Source organism: Ambystoma mexicanum, chromosome 8 (genome assembly GCF_040938575.1).
Source record: "Ambystoma mexicanum isolate Mex_15411 chromosome 8, UKY_AmexF1_1, whole genome shotgun sequence".
In the NCBI taxonomy this organism is placed as follows: Eukaryota; Metazoa; Chordata; class Amphibia; order Caudata; family Ambystomatidae; genus Ambystoma; species Ambystoma mexicanum.
Genome location: NC_090929.1, coordinates 819,826,915 through 819,848,140, shown reverse-complemented (window position 1 = coordinate 819,848,140; position 21,226 = coordinate 819,826,915). Strand labels below are relative to the sequence as shown.

General features: G+C 44.4%; 1 protein-coding gene and 1 long non-coding RNA gene across 7 annotated transcripts in view; one reads left to right on the top strand and one right to left on the bottom strand.

Annotated features, from left to right (window-relative positions):
- Positions 1 to 17,678, bottom strand: part of USP54 (ubiquitin specific peptidase 54) — a 2,840,272-nt gene extending 2,822,594 nt beyond the window's left edge. For 5 of the 6 annotated variants that reach the window (XM_069610692.1, XM_069610695.1, XM_069610696.1 and 2 more), the window contains exon 1: positions 17,310 to 17,461. The gene's annotated coding sequence lies outside the window, so the exon portion shown is untranslated. Of the gene's footprint in view, positions 1 to 17,309; positions 17,462 to 17,484 lie in introns of those variants that run through there. The other variant, XM_069610693.1, reaches the window with a different exon arrangement.
- The window catches only part of LOC138472489 (uncharacterized), a 273,916-nt gene that overhangs the window by 126,515 nt on the left and 126,175 nt on the right, over positions 1 to 21,226 (top strand). The window lies entirely within an intron of this gene.

Here is a 21,226-nt window from a genome sequence, read left to right as displayed (position 1 = left end):
AAACTCAGTTTCCACCACTCTCGTACCTAACACTAGGTAACTATTGTCCAACTCGGTATCTTGCATTCTTTCTAATTATTATGGTGGATAGTGCGCAGACCCTAGCTTTATACTTTTCCTTTCCCTGTTTATAGCATAAAGCACTAACGTTCCATTTATCCATTTTTATATGCTAATGCCAACGCCACCATTAAACAGTTCCTTTCAGTTTTTTTCGTTTGTTTTCTTCGTTATTTGTCATTTTTATTAGGCCTGATGTCTTGAACAGCCTAACGACCTATGCGATTTTCTTTCACGATGGGATTCTAACCCTTCTCCTAGTTTCTGCTACATTGCTGACAATTGGTGAGATGTTTACCTTTTTTCTTTTTCCTTTTGTGTATGGGTTGCATCTATATTATCTTTATATTTAACAGGGCTAACGGTTGACCTTATGTCTTTCTTCTTTGTAGTTTCTCATTAGTGAGTGCCATTATCTTGCGTAACTACTCATTGGTGTCAAGAGTATCAGCTTTCGATTTTCCTGTGATGTATTAATACGCTCGGGACAATATTATACATTATTTTGCTATATTCTTTGGAATCCAACCGCAACTACATTATTGGTATGTGCTCCCTTGATGCTCTCTTTTATCAGATTCACCATGTTACTTTACCTGAATATTAGGTCTATGACCTTGGTTCACTCCTACTTTACATTGTTACCTTATCATTTAGCCCTTGTGACAATCCACTTTAAATTTTGGGGTAAGTCTACCAAACACTACTGGGTTCTGTGCACCATTAACTAATACCCTTATCATTCCAATTAACCCTACTTAGATAGATATCTAAATTTGACAACTTTTGATTCATTTGTGTATTGTCTTTACACACGGGAATGATGTACCCCTATGGTTGGTACCTTTCAACTAATAGGCTTGGCCACTTACACTTCTGCCCTATCCTAATAATTGGGTCTGATCCTCTTTCCATACTTGTATTATTATTTGATTAGGAAAACACGTTTTCAAATGAGGTGCTCACACTTACACATTTTTGTTCGAACAAATACCTAGTTAACTTAGCAATATGTTTTTTGCAATTTATTTACAATCTTTCATGGCTTCCGCCCAACCACATCCAACACACCTGTGCATTGGTATGTTATTTTTGTTTCTTTATCTTTCTTTTATGACTTTTTTACCATGCCTCTTACATATGCTTTTGAACATGTGTCTTCATTTCTGTTTGTTGTTCATTTTGTGATATTAACCTTGTTCATTTACAGCCTTGAAAACGACCAGTTGGGTCGAAACACGTGTCGGCTGTTCTGAAGCTTTTCCGAAACCAATTAAAACAATATTCACACCAGCTGAATTTGTACTCTATGAATGCATTTACATAATTACTGTGAATCGATCTCCTATGTTGGGCTTTGCGCGTACAATCACATTCCCCCTATTAATTCTGATACAGAAGATGAATGTAGAAGCCGCCTATTTTTGGTCCTCTGACCCTTGCTGACCTTCCTTAGGGAATTCAATTGGTTCAGTAAAGTCTTCTCCGTTAATGGTAACTGGCGTTCATTCCAGTTGATTTGGATTATTTCAGGTTGAGGAGATGTTTAGCCATGAATTGACTTTAGGATACTGTCAAGTTGTCTAAGTAGAAGTAATTTAAAAATAAAATATTTTAAAAGTTTACTTTAGTTTTTTTTGTGCAGCATAAAACGTGTCGTTTTGTAAAGACACAATAGTTAAAATTATCAGAAGTTGAGGCCGGTCAAAATATATTATTTCTTTAGTTTGTTTGTTTATTTTATTCTCCCCTCTAGAGACTTTTTGGTCTGCTTCGAAAATGAAGGTTTTTGTGAACCTTTGCACAGCTCTTTGGTTTGCCTTGAATTTGGTTTTTCCTTACCTATCAGGTAAAACAAGCCTAATGTGTAAACACAGGCCACCAAAGCCGCTAGCAGGGTTACCAGAATGTTTGTTTTATTTGTAACACGCAAGCCTGTTAGGATAGTCCTAACAGTGTGCCGCCAGACCACTCCGGGCCAATTGGTCTCCCATGGCTGACAGGGAAACAAAGACGTACTAAAACTCAGCCCTTTAAAATGTGTTTCGGTTTAGCTGTGTGCTGTGTTTTCATTATAGACTTCCATAATCTTCCACAATAAATGGTAGGCAGCTAGTATTCAAAGTCAAATGCCTCTGCGGAAGGAAGCATGAATAGCAATGAACTAAATTAACAACTTGATGTTTTGAGCAACAGTGGTCGGGGGAAGAATAGGAGCAACAAGACAGTCAAGCACTACACGTAGTAACTCAGCAACAGTCAAAATCAAGAAAAACAGTTTTTTTAAAGGATTTACAGTTTCTGCTGCGGCAAAACCTGTCAGCCTTCCTAGCGATCGAAGCCTGGAATTGCAGTAATGGAGAAGTAGCTTGTGGAGTGTAAGTGCTATTCCTCTACACCGTGGAACCACAGGCAAAACTCCCACACACTCTACCATGCTCTGCTGGAGTAGGGACTATATGTAGAGGTGAAACGCTCCCTTGTGGTTGAAGATAGACGAAAGACTGTTCCAATGTAAATCCAAATGCAGCCAACAGTGTCACGATCGGTAGACACTGTAAACACTCTTGCACACTCCGGGAGACTCCACTAGACTGCATTATATCCCCCCAAGATCAAGTGGTTCGATGTAGATTGAGAGTTGAAATTCACTACAGAAGCTGGCTTTTTCATTATGTTTTGGTCTTGCCCAGCATTATTGGTCTTTTGTGTATAACAAAAATGCACTCAGCTGGAGCTGAAATTTCCCTTGACCCTTTTAAGAGCCACATGGTCAATCTGTGTAAAACAGCAAGGGTAAAAACAACAAAAAAGAGCTTGGATACTTTGACCACATTTTCTCTAGCTAAGGGATGCAACCTAACTTGCACAAAGCGGCAGCCATTGCGGGGAACTTGCCCCCTCTGAGGTTCATGACATAGGCTCTTTCTTGAGAGCGATCAGTTACTGTAGTCAATAAATTGAGTAAGTTGCAACAAAAAGTACCACACAAAGAGAATTTAGGTCAGAACAATATTCCTTGGCATTCACAAAAGTATAAATGGACATTGCGCCAGCTAGACACGTCGTACTTCATAAAATCCCTAATGCATGGAGCTCCCAATTAACACAAATCCTATCTCTCTTTTAGCCATACTGGAATAGACTCAGCTAGACATGTAGTGGGCATATGCTAGCCGGATCTTAACATATGTAGAAAGAGTGCTTACTCTCAGCTACGTAAGGAGAGTCTGGTGTGTGTAAGCATTATCACATGTTGATGTTTGGTAAACCATTCACCATAGTGATGGATCATCAGTAAGTACTCATGATATACAGTAACCCGAACTGAAAGATGGGTGCTCGGGCTCCAATAATGGTTCACAAGCCAGCAAAATAGTTAAATCCAGCAAAGTTCATATCAAGACACACTTTTGATGACAAGGACTCACCTTACACAAAAAGTCAATGTTCTCAACCGAGCAATGATACAGATTCCTGTAATCCTAACACAAGTTGATGAACATAGAAATAACTATCCGACTACCAGCAAAGAACTAGTATTGTTGTAAATTCACAGGTGGAGACACCCTACTACTTCAAACAAACTTCAGTAAGGCATTGAATGTACAAATCTACTGGTTTTCAAGCAAGTATGTAAGGAACTATCAATGTCAGCAGAAGGTATCCTACAAGGTTAACCAGAGGTTAGTATAACAGCAGATAATAGTCACTGCGCATGATGGCCTTCAAGGCATAGTAGCAACGAAAATACAGATGAGACGCACTATGTTGTTTTGGCCACCTGACGGTGTGGTGGAAATAACAGTAGAAGCATTTCACCTTTGCCTACGTACCAGCCAACTAGAAATACTGGAGCCTTTGCTAACGTCAGAACAACCTGATGTAGTATGGCATGATGTAACTGATGATTTCTTCAGACTGTTTAAGGGTAACCAGCACCTACTGAATCTCATGGGGGAGTATTCACATATTCCATTGGTCTGTTTAACATTGTCCCCAGCTGTGAGCAATGTCATTGCGCTACTAGATAATGCGCTCATACTGGAGAATTCTAGTTCTCTGGAAATGGATAACCGCAAAAACTAAAGCAACAGGAGTTTACAAGATTCATGACACACCTCAGTGTTATTATTAGAAAAATAACCGCACTATGGTATCTAGCCAATATTTTGGTAGAGATATTTATGGAAAACCAAAATAAAATGTAAAAAAAACAAAAAAATCAAAAAAAGGACCTGAACAACATGGTGAGGCCAGTGCACTTCGTCTCAATGAGGCTTTGTGCGTGAATGCTCCAAGGCTACAGAGGAGAATGTCTTGCAGAGTTAAAACCACACACTAGACTATCTCAAATGCCAACAGCTACACATCCTGATCTTGATACTGTTTGGGCCTGGGGTCAATAAAATGCAGGATGAAAAGGTACTCTGACCAAACGTGCCACTCAAAATGTCTAACCTAAAGATAGATCACGTGTTCATTCACTAAAAGAGTTAGAAAATCAGATAACAAGTTTGACACCTCACCCATCGTGATGACCTGTATCAAAGTATCCATGGTGACCACTGCTAACCCAGACTGAATCATCAGAAGATGTGTATTGCCTTTCAGGAATGATATACTGAAGAGGCAGCCAACACTAGCATGAAGGAGAGTTAGTAGTCTGGGAACAGAAGAACAGAGGGGATGGCGTTACAAGTAATGAGGAGGCATATCACTAGATATCCAAAGAGAGTGATTGAAGGGATAGAAGATGTTTGGGTTAGGCGCAGTGATGCCCAAAGTGTAGCTCGGGTGCAACATGTTGCTCGTGGCACCCTCAATTGTTGCTAGCCAGTTGCTCTGGGCTATGGTGTGGAGGTCTAGAAGGAGGTGCTGAATGGATTAGTACTCAGTAGTATAGCCAGGTCTGAGTGAGAACGTCAGCCAATGAGCCTGCTGTGGTTCCAGTTGGCTTATTTTTGTAGATACAAGATTTGAGTTTGTTGCCACTATGCCATTTATTTTTCTGTAAATGTACTTACTTATTATATCAATGTAATTGTTAAGGTATGGTATGAATGCAGTATGAAAGTAAACATGGGTGATATGAACACAGAGTGAAATGTTTTATGGACTGGGATGTACTTCTCTATGAGAGAGGAGCGCAAATAACAGATCCCTATGAAATTTGTATTCTTAAATAATTGTTAAATTAAGAAATACTACATGTTATTGAATGTGCATAGTCAAATTGAAAAGTATTGAGAAAATGTTTGTTGTTTATAAATTGTGTGATAAATTTCTACAACTGTAAAACAGAAAAGATAAAAAAAATGTTTTTTATTAACAATATGGTTAAAAAATAATAAATAACTATTTTTTATACAAATTGGTGTGGTATATGATAATATAATGAGTATATATCATATATAAAAAGGAAAAACCACAATAGGATTTGGGGGAGCAAGTGACCCTGTAAACATAGTGTATTGTTAAACAAAGGTTTTTGGTAGAGGGCTGTTTACAGGTGGTCTTTAAAAATAGTACCTCTGGTCTCTCTAAGTCGATTGTGTGATTGTTAAAATCCGGTCATATTCAGATATGTTGCTCGGCTGACAAATGTGTTAATGACCAAAATAATTGAACCACGTTCCGATGTTTGTAGCTGGAGAAAATTGTCATATACTGTTCCTGTGTACAGCAAGTAGGAGAATAATGGACCAATAAGTGCCATGGATACCCAACATTCCTTTATTAAATGTACTGCTTTTTGTTTAAGTGAGGTTTGTGTTTGATGCCACCATGCATATTTATCAGAAATATTACCATTAGTGTCAACCATATTTATTATTACAAAGTGTCCTAGTGTAAAAATTGTCATTGTTTGATACTCTGCCCATCTAAATGCATGCCACATTTTTCATAATTAAATTGCTGATGTATATTCAAATCCAATTTAGCCACTGTTAATAAGTGTAAATTAACAAGCCAAGTAATGAATCCAAATAGCTAGTTAACGCCACCACACCACTTTATGAAGTGGTTGTCAAATGCTCAAGGTTTTGACTTAATATGTGCCACTATGTTTTATGTAAAATCCCTTTTGGGTAGAGAAAAGAGGATCCAAATCATTCAGAAAAATATTATTTTTATTCTTAACCACTTGTTCACCAATTTAATAGGCCCCAGGTGCTTTAAAATGCACTATTTATCATTACATGCCAAATGAATTCTTCAGAGGTAACCTCTAAATCCCTAGTGTAGAGATTGTTAAAGCCTGCCATCTAATGACCAGTATTACTTCATCAATATTTATTTAATCACGTTTCTCCAAAGGTAGCAACATTTAAAAACATGCATCATACACCTTAAAATCCAAATAGAACAAGCCCAAAATAAAAGCAGCTTTAACATAGTCAAACGAGCTATATATAAAAACCTGATCATTATAATTGTATAAAACATAGATTCCATGCATGTCCACGCTTACACAAAACAGAGAAATGACAAATTAACAGAAAATGAACCAAATCTTCATTGACTCCTATTTTGCAGGTACACTTTGTGCTTCCTCCTGTACATCTTCAATTATTGAGTGCTGGGTACATTTAAACACAACATTCTAGGGATCTTATTTCACAGATTTCTCCTTGCCGTCTTATATGTGTACATAAGTCTACTTATAAAGCTAAGAGGCAGCTTATGTATATTTCAGACATCTGCCTCTCTCCTCATCGGACAAGCTCTTGCTTTAAGAGCTATTTTGCGTTAACTTAATTTGCCCAATTTAGTTATATCCCACCCCCCTATCCAAAAGTGCCTTACAACCCTCTGCCCCCTCTACCACAAGTATTATTCTTTAGCAGGGGAGGCTGAAATCGTGCTTACACTGAAATTCACTCTATGATTAGCAGAAAATCACAAATGTGCTTTAAGTAAAACATCTTAATCGGCCCACACCTTCAAACTGAACACCCCCAACTCAGCCGATACAACGCTGCCAGCTATACCTAGAAGGAGGCCTGCTATTTGGCACAGGAATTTATTTTGCACCCCCTCCAGGGCATGACAGTTGGAAACAACCCCAGACTTCACAACCATATAAAATCATTGATCAGACCTTTGCTTTATATACCGCCAGGGACTTGTCCAATCTGAATGCCCCAAACTTGAAATAAAATATTAAAAAGCCCCTTAATTCTTCATGTTGCCCTTTCAGCTGTCTTCTTAAAATGATTGGCCCAAGCACCGATCTTTGAGAAGAGTAGACTCAAATGAAAATGAGACTACCTCCTCATCTCTACATTCATTTTAAAACCAGCTACAAGGTTTCACCCTTTACCCGAGCACCATCATTTTAGTTGATATCATATTTAATTTCAAACTATAGCCCCAAAATAGTAATTTGTGTATAGCAGGCCCTGTTGGAGACCTGCCGGGGTTAAGCCCAAAATAGCTGTGTCAGCATGCTACAAAATGTACTCTTCAAAGAGGTTGGATTACCTTTCCTAAGAGAAGTACTACCGTCAAAGTCTGAAAGGAATTAATTGAAAAAAAATGCAACCATGATTTAATGAGTGGACACAACTGGCCAGATTTATAGTTTCAAAAGGGCATATAAAAATTACTAAAAGACAAAAAAAGTATTTAGAAACAATGGGAGGTTTTAGAGGGCTGCTTTTTCAAATGACACCAAACTGTTTTATGTTTAATGCAATTGTCGAAACAGGCATTATGCCATCTCCGGATAAGTAGTCCTTGGACCACCAGCCCCCCACAGTTGTAGGCCAACTTTCTTACTGGACATTCCCAGTAAGATATTCTTCAAATGTTTGGTTAAACCCAAAATAGCTGTGTCAGCATGCTACAAAATGTACTCTTCAAAGAGGTTGGATTACCTTTCCTAAGAGAAGTACTACCGTCAAAGTCTGAAAGGAATGAATTGAGACCAACTGACATCCATGCTTTTCACATTAGTAGGGAAAAACAATGTATAATTCCCAGACTGGTCTGGCAGACGGATGTTGAGATGTCTACATATCACAGATGTATAAGATTTAATAAACCATTAGGGACCCCTATAAAAATGTAATTATGCCACAAGATGTTTCTATCAATCAAATCAAATGCGTTCCCCAAATCTGAAAAAAGCCACAAATAACCCCCGCCCACCTAGCCTTAACATATTTTTCCCAAGATGGTACTCAGAGTGAAGCAGTGGCCCACTGTACCAAGCCCTCAGCTGAAACCCGCTTAGAAGGGTCTCAAGATATTGTTACTTTGTATTCACTCTTCCAGTCTGAGCAACAAACATTTGAAGAATATCTTACTGGGAATGTCCAGTAAGGAAGTTGGCCTACAACTGTGGGGGGCTGGTGGTCCAAGGACTACTTATCCGGAGATGGCATAATGCCTGTTTCGACAATTGCATTAAACATAAAACAGTTTGGTGTCATTTGAAAAAGCGGCCCTCTAAAACCTCCCATTGTTTCTAAATACTTTTTTTGTCTTTTAGTAATTTTTATATGCCCTTTTGAAACTATAAATCTGGCCAGTTGTGTCCACTCATTAAATCATGGTTGCATTTTTTTTCTCGAGATTCTACATTCTGCCTCGAACCATGGGACATCCCTTTGTATAACCTGGACTTCCTGAACTGATGGATGCCAGTTGCCAATAGCTCTCTCCCAAATAGTTTCAACCAAAGACTTAAACAAACGGACAAATACCTGAAAGGTTTACTAGTTTTAAGAGAATATCTTAAATTCTTTTGAATTATGAATTCTTTCCAATGCCTCCTTGTCAACCTTAGGCATCGCCAACCAGTCCCTCTGGCTGTCGGGCATCCTCTTCATGGTGCCTACTCCTAGCCATTGGAAAATTAGAATAGTGATCACTCTCTATTCAATCAGAAATGCAAAATTTCATAAAATTCCTGGAGAAAAAACAGTCCACAATATAGTAATCAATGACTGTTTAACAGTATTACTGGTCTTGTATGCTTAGGAATGCACCCGGATAAAACCCCAAAATGCACCAGAAAATCGGTGCTCCATTTGTGGTCAATTTGATTGTCCAAACATTTGCACTAAATTTCTTGAAAATATTTAGCTTGAGAGCCTGAAGCCCCTGGGTTTATTTAGTACTACTATATTTTTTAACAACTTAACTGGTCCCATCTGTCTAAAAATGTCTACTAGCCACTCACTTTCCCCAACATTTCCCCACTTAATGTCAAATGAAGTTAAAGGCCTTGCAAATGTCCTCTACTAGAATTGCACGTGGTCTAGGTAACTGTTAAGTACTGCAAAATAAAATGTTCAAGTAACAGTCTATTACATTTCTAATGGGTGTTGCAATCACTTTTACACCAACTGAGCACCAATAGGTTCCGTCGAAGAATAGAAGTTGCTCACTATTTCATTTGATATGCACATTTTGCTCATTGCGCTTTTGCCAGCTCATGTTTTTCTCTTGAAACTAAGCCAGGCCACTTGAGCTCGACTCTGGCTGGTCTGGCTCTACCCATGAATTATTTGCCTCCTCCACTTATAAATGGTGTCACTCCTGTTGCAGTACCGTATTAGCCCTGCATGCAAAGTTTAACACAATTGAAAAATAACGGACTAGAGACCTGTACTAACCTCCATGTCACAAAAGATATGGAACTGTATGCCATCATTAAAGCTGTGCTTTCATCAAGTTGACTCCAGCCAAAAAACAGGGAGACCAAAGGAACACTACAAAGTTCAAAGGAGATGGCTTACGAGTGGAGCAGAGTCTCACAGGAGGCGGCGTCCTGCGTGTCTACACTGTGGTATGCAACTCAGCGACAGTAGAGAGGAATGGTGACACTGGGCAGGGAAGAGAAAGTCACAAAGAAGGAGGGCAAAGAGGAAGGTGGTTGAGGAGGATTGTGTGCCCTCGGTTTTTGCTAAGCACCCCCCATCCTGGTTTTCTCAGCCTTCCTGAGTATATGTTGGAAAATAACTAATATAGAGGATTACTTTAAACAAAAGTGTAGCTGAAATGTAAATGCATTATCGGGATTTTCATTGATTTGTGGACACTCAATTTTTGTGATTATTGAACGGTTTCTTTTCATGGTTCATGTATTACACTAAAAAAAGGTTGGGGCCTCACTAACAAGGCCGTTTTAGTTGGGCTAGTCGTTGCTTGCGACACCTAAAAGCTGAAACTATTGCATTAGAGTACAAATAGGGAGAAAACACCTCCTTATGGGTACTCTTTGAGTTCTCTTTATTCAATCCTCACCGTCAAACTTTGCACTCAAACTGCCTACCAGTGATTTTTCAAAGTAGTCTTCTGAGAGTTAATGGGCCTCATTACATGTTTGCCGGTATCCCGACGGTATAACTGGCGGGATACTGGCAAACTGTAATACCGTTTCCGCCACTGTTGTATCCGCCCTGCGTCCCGCTACGCGGTGACGCAGGGCGTCTAAATAAAAGCCCCGCCCCCGCAAAAAGGAGGCAGTTCCAGGGCAGAGCAACCAGCAACGTGTGTGTGTGTTACTAGCTCCCGCCGGAGCTGCGCCACTGCCGCCCACCTCCGCGGCCTCTCACATCCTGTCCCCCGGCCGCCGCAGTGCTGGGACAGATCACAACACTGGCGGCGAAGGACACGAGACCCAAGGCACGTGCACGACACACCATCGGCTGTCTGCTACAGTAGCGACACACGCAATTTTTGGAAACCCAGTGGGGGGGTGGGGCACACAAAACCCCACCCACCCGAAAAAAAAGAAAAAATAATGTTTTCTCCATACGCTCATTTCGCTGAGCGAAGGTGCCACCACCACTCTATGGCCATAAGGAACTGTCAATTTGGCCCCTGACATCTAGGGGTCAGGATAAACACGCGACACGACACTGGAAGGCCCCACACGTGGCAAGTACGGATGATTGTTTCAACCAGCCATCCTCAAGCACCTGGGAAAAGGCAGCAGACCAATCCACGCCCAGCACGTAAATTCACACGCAAAGGAGTCTACAGACCCCTGCAGCTACGCACCAAGGTGAGGCAGAAGACCCTGTGAAAGGAAAGTGAGGCCCTGCCATGGCGACCGGCACATCCACCCTCAGGCCCGGCAGGCCATCTGGACTTGCTGCAAATGCATCGGTGTCCACAACGCAAGCCCGCCCACAAGGTGGCTCCTCTATGATGATACAACCGTTTGACCCATTTACCGATCCATCGTCAGTTGGCCCCTGGTGGCTACTATGGATCTAAAAATTTGAAATGGCAATGGAATGTAAGGACATCACTACCGCCAGAAAAATGAGATCGCACCTATTGCTCAATGTGGGGGATGAAGTGCTTTGTATTTTTAACTCGCTAACCATCGATGATGGACAGGACATTTACCAGCAAGCAAAGGATGCGTTGACGGCCCATTTTCTCCCACAACTCAATCCTATTACGAAACATTTATATTCTGTACCACCATTCAAGCAGAAGAGGAGACCTTAGAGGCATACCACACCCGACTCAAAACTGGCAATATCCTGCGAGTTCACGGACATTAAGAAAGAAATTCGGAGACAGCTCCTCAACGGCATCCAATCAGAGATGGTCCTGAGTGAAAAGGGTATTTCATTAACACGCATTCTTGAATTGGGTTGTCAGAGAGAGCTAGCATACGCCAGGGCAGCTCATATGGGCACTACGCTTCAAAAACTACAGCCTTCACGACAGCCATTGTAGCCCAAGTCACAAATCGACAACCAACGAGGGATGACACTGGTGGAAACTACACGCATGCCAGATGGCAGCCACGAATCCCGGGGCCCATGGAATGCTGATGGTGTATTGGACCGCGACTTGGACGGCGGAACTGCCCGGCACAAGGGACCACATGCGGCGCATGTGGCAGCAGGGACCACTATGCCAAAGTGTGCCGGTCGTCAGGTGCCCAATAACAAACACCGCAAACTGCCCAAGAGAAGCGTGGGGGCAAGAAAAAGAAACAGGCTAGTGCCTGATGAGTGGAGACAACAAATTCCTCGACTGAGGAAGAAGGGGATGACACAACCGGGGCCCAACAGGAATCTGTCAATGAACAGTGGAAACAAGGGAGAAAAGTCTACCTGGTGTCAGCCCTTAACCATGGACATGCCACGCCAAATAAAGGACTCAGGAGACGCAAATGCCAGGTTACAATCCAAAACCAGCAAATTTGGATGACCATAGACACGGGGGCATCCGCGAATGTCATGCCCATGAGCACATTTCAGATGCTGCAGCCACAACCGATCCTGAAGGAAACTGACACTCTTCTGTTTGCATATGGATGCAAGAAACCTTTACCTGTGGTCGGCAGGTTCCGCACCACCCTCAGCCACGGCGAAACCATGTTACCGTCCAAGATGTACGTGGTCAACGCGGGCATCGAATGTCTCCTGATCGGTGATGCGGCAGAAGACTTGGGTCTGGTGAGTTTTATCTGCGAAGTGAAGGACTCACAAGAAGTCGAGAAGCTCATAGAAAAATATCCCAACCTGCTAAAAGGGATAGGATGTTTAAAAGGAAAGTCGATCAGACTCCACATTGACAAGTCGGTCCAGCCAAAAGCCGTAAGACACAAGAGGACACCATTCCACATGCGAGAACAAGTGGAAAAAGAGCTCAGAGCGCTGGAGAAGGCTGGCATAATAGAAGAAGTAACAGGGCCCACGCCATGGGTTTCCCTGATGGTGGTCACAAAAAAAACAAAACAGCCTGACAAAGTTCGAATCTGTATAGACATGCGTCTACCAAACGCCGCCATCAAGCGGGAATGCCACATTACGCCGACACTGGACGAAATCGTGGCCTACCTCACAGGGTCAAAGATATTCTCCAAAGTGGACCTAAAAGCAGGCTATCATCAGCTGAAGTTACACAGGGAATCCCGATACATAACCACTTTTTCAACACACATTGGTTTGCGAAGATACAAGCGCCTGAGTTTTGGGATCTCCTCAGCTGCCGAGGTGTTTCAACAGACGATTCAAGAGGTCATCCGGGGCATACCAGGTGTCCTAAATGTGAGTGACGACATTCTGATCCATGCCAACGACAGAGAAGAACACATGAAGAGGCTGCACATGCTCCTTGGCAGACTAGAGGGGGCAGGACTGACCATTCACAGAGAGAAATGTGAATTCCTCAAAACAGAAATATCTTTTTTTGGCTATATGTTCAGCAGTACCGGTATCTCACCGGACCCCCAGAAGGTCACAGATATCCAGGCCACCAGTCCACCCACCACGCCAACCGAAGTGTGCAGTTTCTTGGGGATGGCCACGTACTGTGGGAGATTCATCCGAAATTTGGCCACACTGTCGGAGCCCCTTCAAGAACTTACCAAGGTCAACACAAAGTGGAAATGGGGGCAGGTCTGCCAGGAGGCTTTTGAAAACATCAAAGAGTCACTGTCAACAGACACCAAAATGGCGTACTATGACACCTCGCTCCCAGCGGAACTATATGTGGACGCCAGCCCTGTGGGCCGAGGGGCCATCATCACACAGGTGACAATAGAGGGCGAGCAAAGGCTAATTGCATATGCGTCCAGAGCTCTCACGCTGACAGAGTAACGGTATTCCCACATTGAGAAGGAGGCGATAGCCGTTCTATGGGGGTGTCGTCACTTCCATCTTTACCTGTATGGCAGGAGGTTCACAACATGTACAGACCACAAACCGCTACTGCCCATTTTCATGGGCATGTCCGCCCACCCGCCAGCCAGAATTGCCAAATGGCTATTACACCTCCAACAATACAACTTTGAACTGGCCTACAAGCCAGGAAGCGGAAATCCGGCAGATTTTCTCTCGAGGCACCCTCGAGCGGCGACTCAACAGGAAATTCAGGTAGCAGAGGAGACAGAGGAACATATATGCCAGGTGGTGCGCACCATGAGACCAAAGGCCGTCAGCATCGATGACATTGCAGAAGAAACACTCAAAGACCTGTGCTGCAACCTGATAAAGGACACTATTATTTCAGGGGAATGCAAGTCCTTCATGAAGAACACCCACAACAGGACAACAGAAGCAAAGGCGTTCCTCACAGGGATGTTCACCATAGGGCAGGACCTATCCATCACGGAACAGGGGCTACTACTCAGGGGAAATCGAATCATCATCCCACCAAGCCTCCAGGACAGAATAGTGGCATTAGCACATGAGGGCCACCAAGGAATGGCACGGACAAAAGCTTGCATCCGGCATCGAGTGTGGTTCCCGCAGATAGACGGGAAAGTCGAGAGACTGATCAACACCTGTCTACCATGCCAAATAACCGGAGCTCCACCGGACCCAGAGCCGATTCAATCAGTGGCACGAGGACTTGGCAGATGGGACGCCATAAGCATCGATTTTTGCAAGCTGCAAGAATGCCTCTACCTCCTAGTGGCCACTGACGACCACTCCTGATACCCTGAAGTCGAGATTGTAAACTCCACGGCAGCGGAGGTGGTTATCCCTGCGATGGAAAAAATGTTTGCGACGCACGGACTGCCCACAAGAATCAAGAGTGACAATGGCCCACCATTCCAAGGGGAGGAGTTTAAGCAATACCTGCAAGAACTAAACATATGTTACCACCACATCATGCCAAGGTGGCCACAGGCGAATGGGGACGTAGAACGATTTATGAGAACACTCAACAAGATCATGAGGCTATCAAGAGCAAATGCTAGTCTGTGGCAAATTGACCTATATCGTTTTTTGCGAAACTATAGGGTCACACCTCACAGCACGACTGGCGTCCCGCCGGCGGACCTGATGTTTGGCACAGTCATAAAGTCTTCCATACCGCACCACCCCAACAGAAGCCCGGACAGGATTGACAATGAGCGAACAGAAGAAAGGAGAACTGGAGCCAACGCGCACATGAGTGCCAAGAGGAGGGCGAAACAATCCAACCACCGGGTGGGTGACCAGGTGATCATGCTGCGGAATCCGACGAAATCCAAGCTGGACTCTCGCTATGAGGCCGCCCCATGGACCGTCAGCAAGAGACAAGGAACCATGATAACCGTACAAAGAGGACACCAACAAGTGACACGAAATACGTTGTGGTTCAAGGCCGTGCCAAGCAACCTATGGACCGACAGCGACTGTCCCCAGGAAGACGACGACCACCTGCCGAGTGATAGAGAACCTGAACGCCCGCATGGTGAAGAAGAAGCGGATGAAAGAACATGGGAGCTGTGGAATGAACCAGAAAGGGGTGAGCCGGACACTGAAGGTGAGACACCCAATGAGACCGTGGGGCCCAGTACCAGGGGTGGGGGATATGGTTTGAGAAGTGCCACCAAGCCGCCAGCTCGGCTCCAAGACTATGTGTGGTAATCAGCCCCACGAGGACTCTAATAATGGGAAGCGCCCTATTTGTAGTTTGAGTATTCGCAAGTATACGTGATATGCTTTGTTAATTGATTCAAGTTGAAATAAAGGAGGAATGTTGTATCCGCCCTGCGTCCCGCTATGCGGTGATGCAGGGTGTCTAAATAAAAGCCCCACCCCTGCGAAAAGGAGGCAGTTCCGGGGCAGAGCAACCAGCAACGTGTGTGTTTTTTTTACTAGCTTCCACCGGAGCTGCGCCACTACGGCCCACCTCTGCGGCCTCTCACATTCTGTCCCCCGGCCGCCACCGTGCTGGGACAGATCACAACAGCCACTTGGTCTGCTGAAACTACCGGCAGATTCCATGTGGTGGAAAGGCTAGTAAATCCCCATTCCTTGCAGTCCCACAGGACACCATGGGGGGGGGGAGATTTGCCGGCTTTACTGGCAGAGGTATTATCGTGCCGTAATACTGGCAGTTTTTGCTGATACAGTGGCGGTTATGTCTCCAGCTCAGAACTGGAGATAAATCTACCACCCTACCAGCAAACCTGAAGTGTGCCAGTGCCTGCACACTCATAATGAGGCCTGATGACTTAATTGGAGTTGTCAACCCGCTGCAAGTGTAATAAAAATGTCTTAAGCAGGTCTTCCTTCAGCCACTGGATTTATAAGCACTGTGCACTTAAGTCGTTAAAAACAAGTATTCGCAAAGCCAACAGTTTCGACATTGCCAATTGCTTCTTTACGTAATGGCTGGGAAGATGTTGCAGCTGGTTCATGTTTTACACAACGAACTGTAAAAACATATGCGTTTGCCTGCACGGGTTTTCATGCACGCATTTCAATACATTTCTCAAAACTACTCATGAGTTTAATTTTTAAATTGGAACCGAAACACATAGTCATACTCTAGGTGATATAAGATACCAGGGCGATGGTGCTAGTGTGGTTGAACGCCTTTAAAGCTTTCATTTTCACTACTGCTCAAGTCCCTCACGTGGTATTATGTCACTGGGCATTATCCTTAAACAACCCAACCAAGCAGGGGAGCAGAGGTTCTGTCACTTTCATCAGACTACATGCCAGCACAACACCTAATGAACTCACTTGTAGGCAGTAGGTTTTAACATGATACACACATATACATACATACGTACCGTAACATTCACAAGTCTTAACAAAAGCCCCTTTCGCCCTGCAACACTTCTTGCTTCGCTGCCTTGAAGACCCATTTCACTAGACGGCAAGACCTTACCCCCCAAACCCCCAACCCCCAATCACTTCTGATCTCGCAGCCTTAATGCCTTAGTCCACCCTTTTCCTTCTACCATAGCATCCTGCAGTTCGGCGGCATTTGCCAACGTTGTTACTCCACATGCCACAGATTGAAATACGGTTTAAATACTGCTTGACAAATCCGTACCAACAAATATAACGAGCACAGCGAGATTATGCAGTACGATTCACCACGGTTCTTTAATGGGCAAACGTGAATTCACGTCAGCAATAAATAGGAAACGGGCACTACTCGATAGCTTCGTAGGCTCGCATAGGGTGTTAAAGTCCTTGAGATAAGGCAAGAGAACGCCAGTGTGGCCGAGCCAGCAACCCAGTGGAATGCAATAGGCTGAGTAAACTTCCTATTCCGTAAGTGCAGCCATTAATGACAACAACGCTGCATGTTTACAATTGCGTGGCCAGAACGACGGTATAAAAAGCAGACTCGGTGTTAACTGCAAAGGACAACTCCTCCCACCTTCTTCTCCACCTCCCAGAACCTACAGACGACTTGACACCCCCAACTTGCGCACACGGACAGTGTCACCTTCACAGTGTCAACGTTTCCAGCGGTACTGGAAGATGGGGGATGGGGTAATGGATTGGGGGTTGCTCATTGATACTCACAGACAGCAGAATAGTGAAGCAGGTCCGGAAAATTCAGGCTGGAGCCCAGCAATTACGAGCATCTCTCTCTCTCTCTCTCTCATCTGCGTGATTGCCCCCTTCTCTCTCTCTCTCTCTCTCTCTCTCTCTCTCCCCCCCTAGTTATGGAGATGACATCATCCCCTCAGACACGCACCTGACTCTCAGGAAGCCGCCCCTCCTCCAGCAGCAGGCAGGTCACTGTTTGCCTTAAAGGAGAATGAGGGCAGTGCGAGCTACTGTACACCTTTCAAGATGGATCTGCGCGCCCCCAATCTCTGCATTTCTCCCCTTATACTAGGATGCTGCAGCCCAAGCTCCCGTCTCCACTGAAATGCAGGTCAGAGCAGGAACCACCGCTGCAGGCGGGAGGGGCTGTACAACACACAGGGAAAGCAGCAGCAGCAGCAGAGTGCGTTCGCATCTGCAGCTCCGAGGGAGAAAAACCTCAAGTATTTTGTTTGTCACAGCACAAACCTCAGTTTTCAATCGTTGTTCGGCGCAGGGGCGGTTGGATTGTTTTGAAAAAGAGTACACGGACCGTGTAGACACGTGTATATATTCTTTTCAGTAAGGCGAGGAGAGAACCGCACGGAAAGCCATTTTCAGAGTTAAAAATCCTGTTTTTCATTCCACTACTATGAAGGCAGTAAAAAGGCCATTCGATTACAGGCTAAAAGTACAAGCAAACGAGACTACCAACCTCGTACCCTATCTTTTAAAATACGCCGTCTTAATGTTTGTTATCTCAACTCGTTCAACATGGCCATTCTCTGTTCCCTTTAAATCGTGACATTAATACATTTAATCAACACTGTTTCACCTAAAGCGCCTCCACAATATTACCTTCTTCTAGTACAAAGGTCGGTATTGTAGCCAGGACACCAGATTCTCGTTTACATTTTTCATGTCCAGGTATAGTTATGTTGTATGATGCTTAATGATAGTACTTCACATTGGGCCTTATGTATGATGTATTCCCATTACGTGTATTTGAACTGAAGTAAATGTTTTAATGAAGTGACTGCAATAATTTGTTTCCCTGCCCTCCTCCCTTACTGCCCCAGCATTCTCTCTCCCTTTCCTGTCCCATGTTGGCACATGCAGAGAGAGACTCGAACTAAGTGTGGACCTTTTAGGCGCGAAGGGACAGAAAGGCATGCAAGCAGAGCGCCCACAGTGCCGGTCTGGGGTGCTGGGGTATCGTAAGGAGTTTTGTTCACATTTACATAAACTGGGTTCTTTAGTCCCACTGCCTATTCTCCACGACCATAAGTCTGGCTTTAGAGCTGCCAGAAGCATGGAAACTGCTCTCCTGAACAGCCTTGAAGACTTGCTCTCCAACCTTGACTCTTAACATTCCCTCTGTCCTCCTCCTACTCGATCTCTCTTCTGCCTTCGGTCAACCATACCATTCTGCTCAACCGTCTCTGTGACAACCTGGGCATCACCAATCAAGCTCTGGCCTGGCTGACCTCTTTTCTCTCTGATCGACCCTCCCAGGTCCAACTTGGGTCCTTCATTTCCTGTATCTCCCTCTCTACCTGCGGTGTTCTCCAGGGGTTCAACCTCTCACCCTGGCTCTTTAACCAATACCTGGCAACTCTCGCCCACCGCATTGCCATTTTCTGCTCAAATTTCCAGTGCTATGCTGACGACACTAAGCTCATTTTCAGGCTTCCCTCAGCCACCTCTTCTTCTCCAATCTCTGACTGCCTATTTGCCATTCAAGATTGGTGTGCCGCCAACGATCTCTGCCTGAATGTCAGCAAGACTGAGTTCCTTCTCAATGGCACACCTTCACCCTCCTTTCCTGTCACTCTTTGGCCGGCCTCCCTTGGCCCTCCTCCCACCTCTGCCTGTGAGCCCAAGAACCTCGGGGTAATCTTTGACTCCGTGCTTTCCTTCTCTCCCCACATCTCTGATGTCTCAAAAACACCAAATTTCCTACTGCACCTCCTCAGAGGTACTCTGCCTTTCCTCTCCTTCCTCCAGAAGCTCACAGTCTCTTGAGCCCTGGTCCTCTCAAGGTTGGACTATTGCAACAGCTTCTTTCTAAATCTACCTGCTTCTACTCTCCGCCCTTTGCAACTTATCCAAACAGGATTGCGTGACTTGTCCTTGGCCTCAAGCCCTGGGATCGTATATCTCCAGCCCTGAAATCTCTTCACTGGCTCCCAGTGGCTGCAAGGATTAAATTCAAGAGCCTTTGCATTGTCCACAAGGCTTTCTGGGGCCTGGGTCCAAAATACCTTCAGCTGAACCTCGGTAAATACCTTCCCTCCCGAGCCCTTCACTCCTCCACCTTTAATTCCCTCATGGTCATTCCTTTTTCTAAGAAACGTGCTGGGGGTAGATCTCTGTCTTTGGCTGGGCCCTCCACCTGGAACTGTCAAGGAGTTCCCCCCTTCTCACCTGGGTCCGATGTTTGCCGGTGACTTCGATCGCTGCCTTCTTGCGAGCACTCCTGGTCTTGAACAGTGCTGCTCGAGATTCGTCCGGTTCCAGGTTGCGTTTAGTTCCGGGATCAAGGAGTCCAGAAATCCGGGAGACTGGAAAAGGCTAGAAAAGCTTGGAACCAGGAAGGGGGAAAGGAAAAGGAATGGGTAATAGGACCGGGACAAGGGAAACAATACAGCGAGCTACGAACACACGTCTGGGCTACTCTGCAATAGCATTGAGACGCACAGAGCCGCGGAAGGCGTGGTCTATAAATAGACCACGCCACGTTCAGCGCATGGAGCGAGCAAGGGCTTCAGCTCTGGACGGCCATGTTGGAAGTAGTACGGAATGCAAGCCCCGTTGAGACAAGGACCAGGAGGTCCAAAAGGGGCGTGATCTGAAGTTCATGACAGGAACAGCCTCCCTGCCACTCTGAAACTTGAGGAGAACCATCTCCGGTTCCAGAAGCACCATAAGACCTTCATCTTTGCTTCTGCCTTCCCTCCAACAGGGGAGAGGAGATCTGTTCTGTCTTTAGGGCCCAGGTACCTGCTCACCCTGCCACCCACCTGCACTGCCTCCAGGCAATCCCTTACACTGGGGTCTGTATCTGTAACCCTGCAGCCCCCCTTTCTTTTTCTGCAATTATTCCGACAAACCTTGTCTGTTGCCTTATTCCTAGCACTTGCCACTTGCTGGCTGCACTACCACTGTTGCTTTTTGTTATTTATTTATTAATGTTTTATTTACTTATTCTTATTTTTGCCCAGCACTTTCCACCCCTCTCCCATGAATTTGCGGGTTCTCAATGTCACTAGGCGTAGTAAGATCGTTGTTTTTGTCCTCCCTTCTTCCCCTACCTTGCCTCGTCGCGCTCTGAAATACTTGTGTATGAGCGTGATACAAATAAAATATCAATGTACTTTTTGTTGCATGTAATCCAGTGGATTGCCACCATAACTCGCAAAATCTACTAGCGCACTCGCATTGGCAAGAAGATTATATGTAGAGTATATGTAGAGCGAGGAACATTTACATGATACTCGACCTTGCTAATGTGTATGTGGATGTATGAAACCTTTATTTTACATTTACTTCAAACAAAAGGTCTTTGCAGTAAATGGCAAATTAAAGTTTCACTGTGCATGGCTGGTTTTGGGTGGCAACATTGAAACAAATATGAAGTGTACTTATGGTGACCTGCACCATTTTACAGAAAGCACTGGTAAATATGTTGTCATCCGTCACCATGGGGCAAGTGCATTTCCTCTAGGGCAAATTATATAAACTAAGTGACTCGCCCATGCAGATCCAGTGGGATTTTTAAGAATTTCTTTCAGGCCTGGCAACTTCTCTAACCACCAGAGTGGTGACGAGGTTGTTCAGGTGTAATCTTTCCCCTCATGGAGCAGCATCCTACTGGCATCCACCTTAATACTACTTTCGCCTCTTTCACA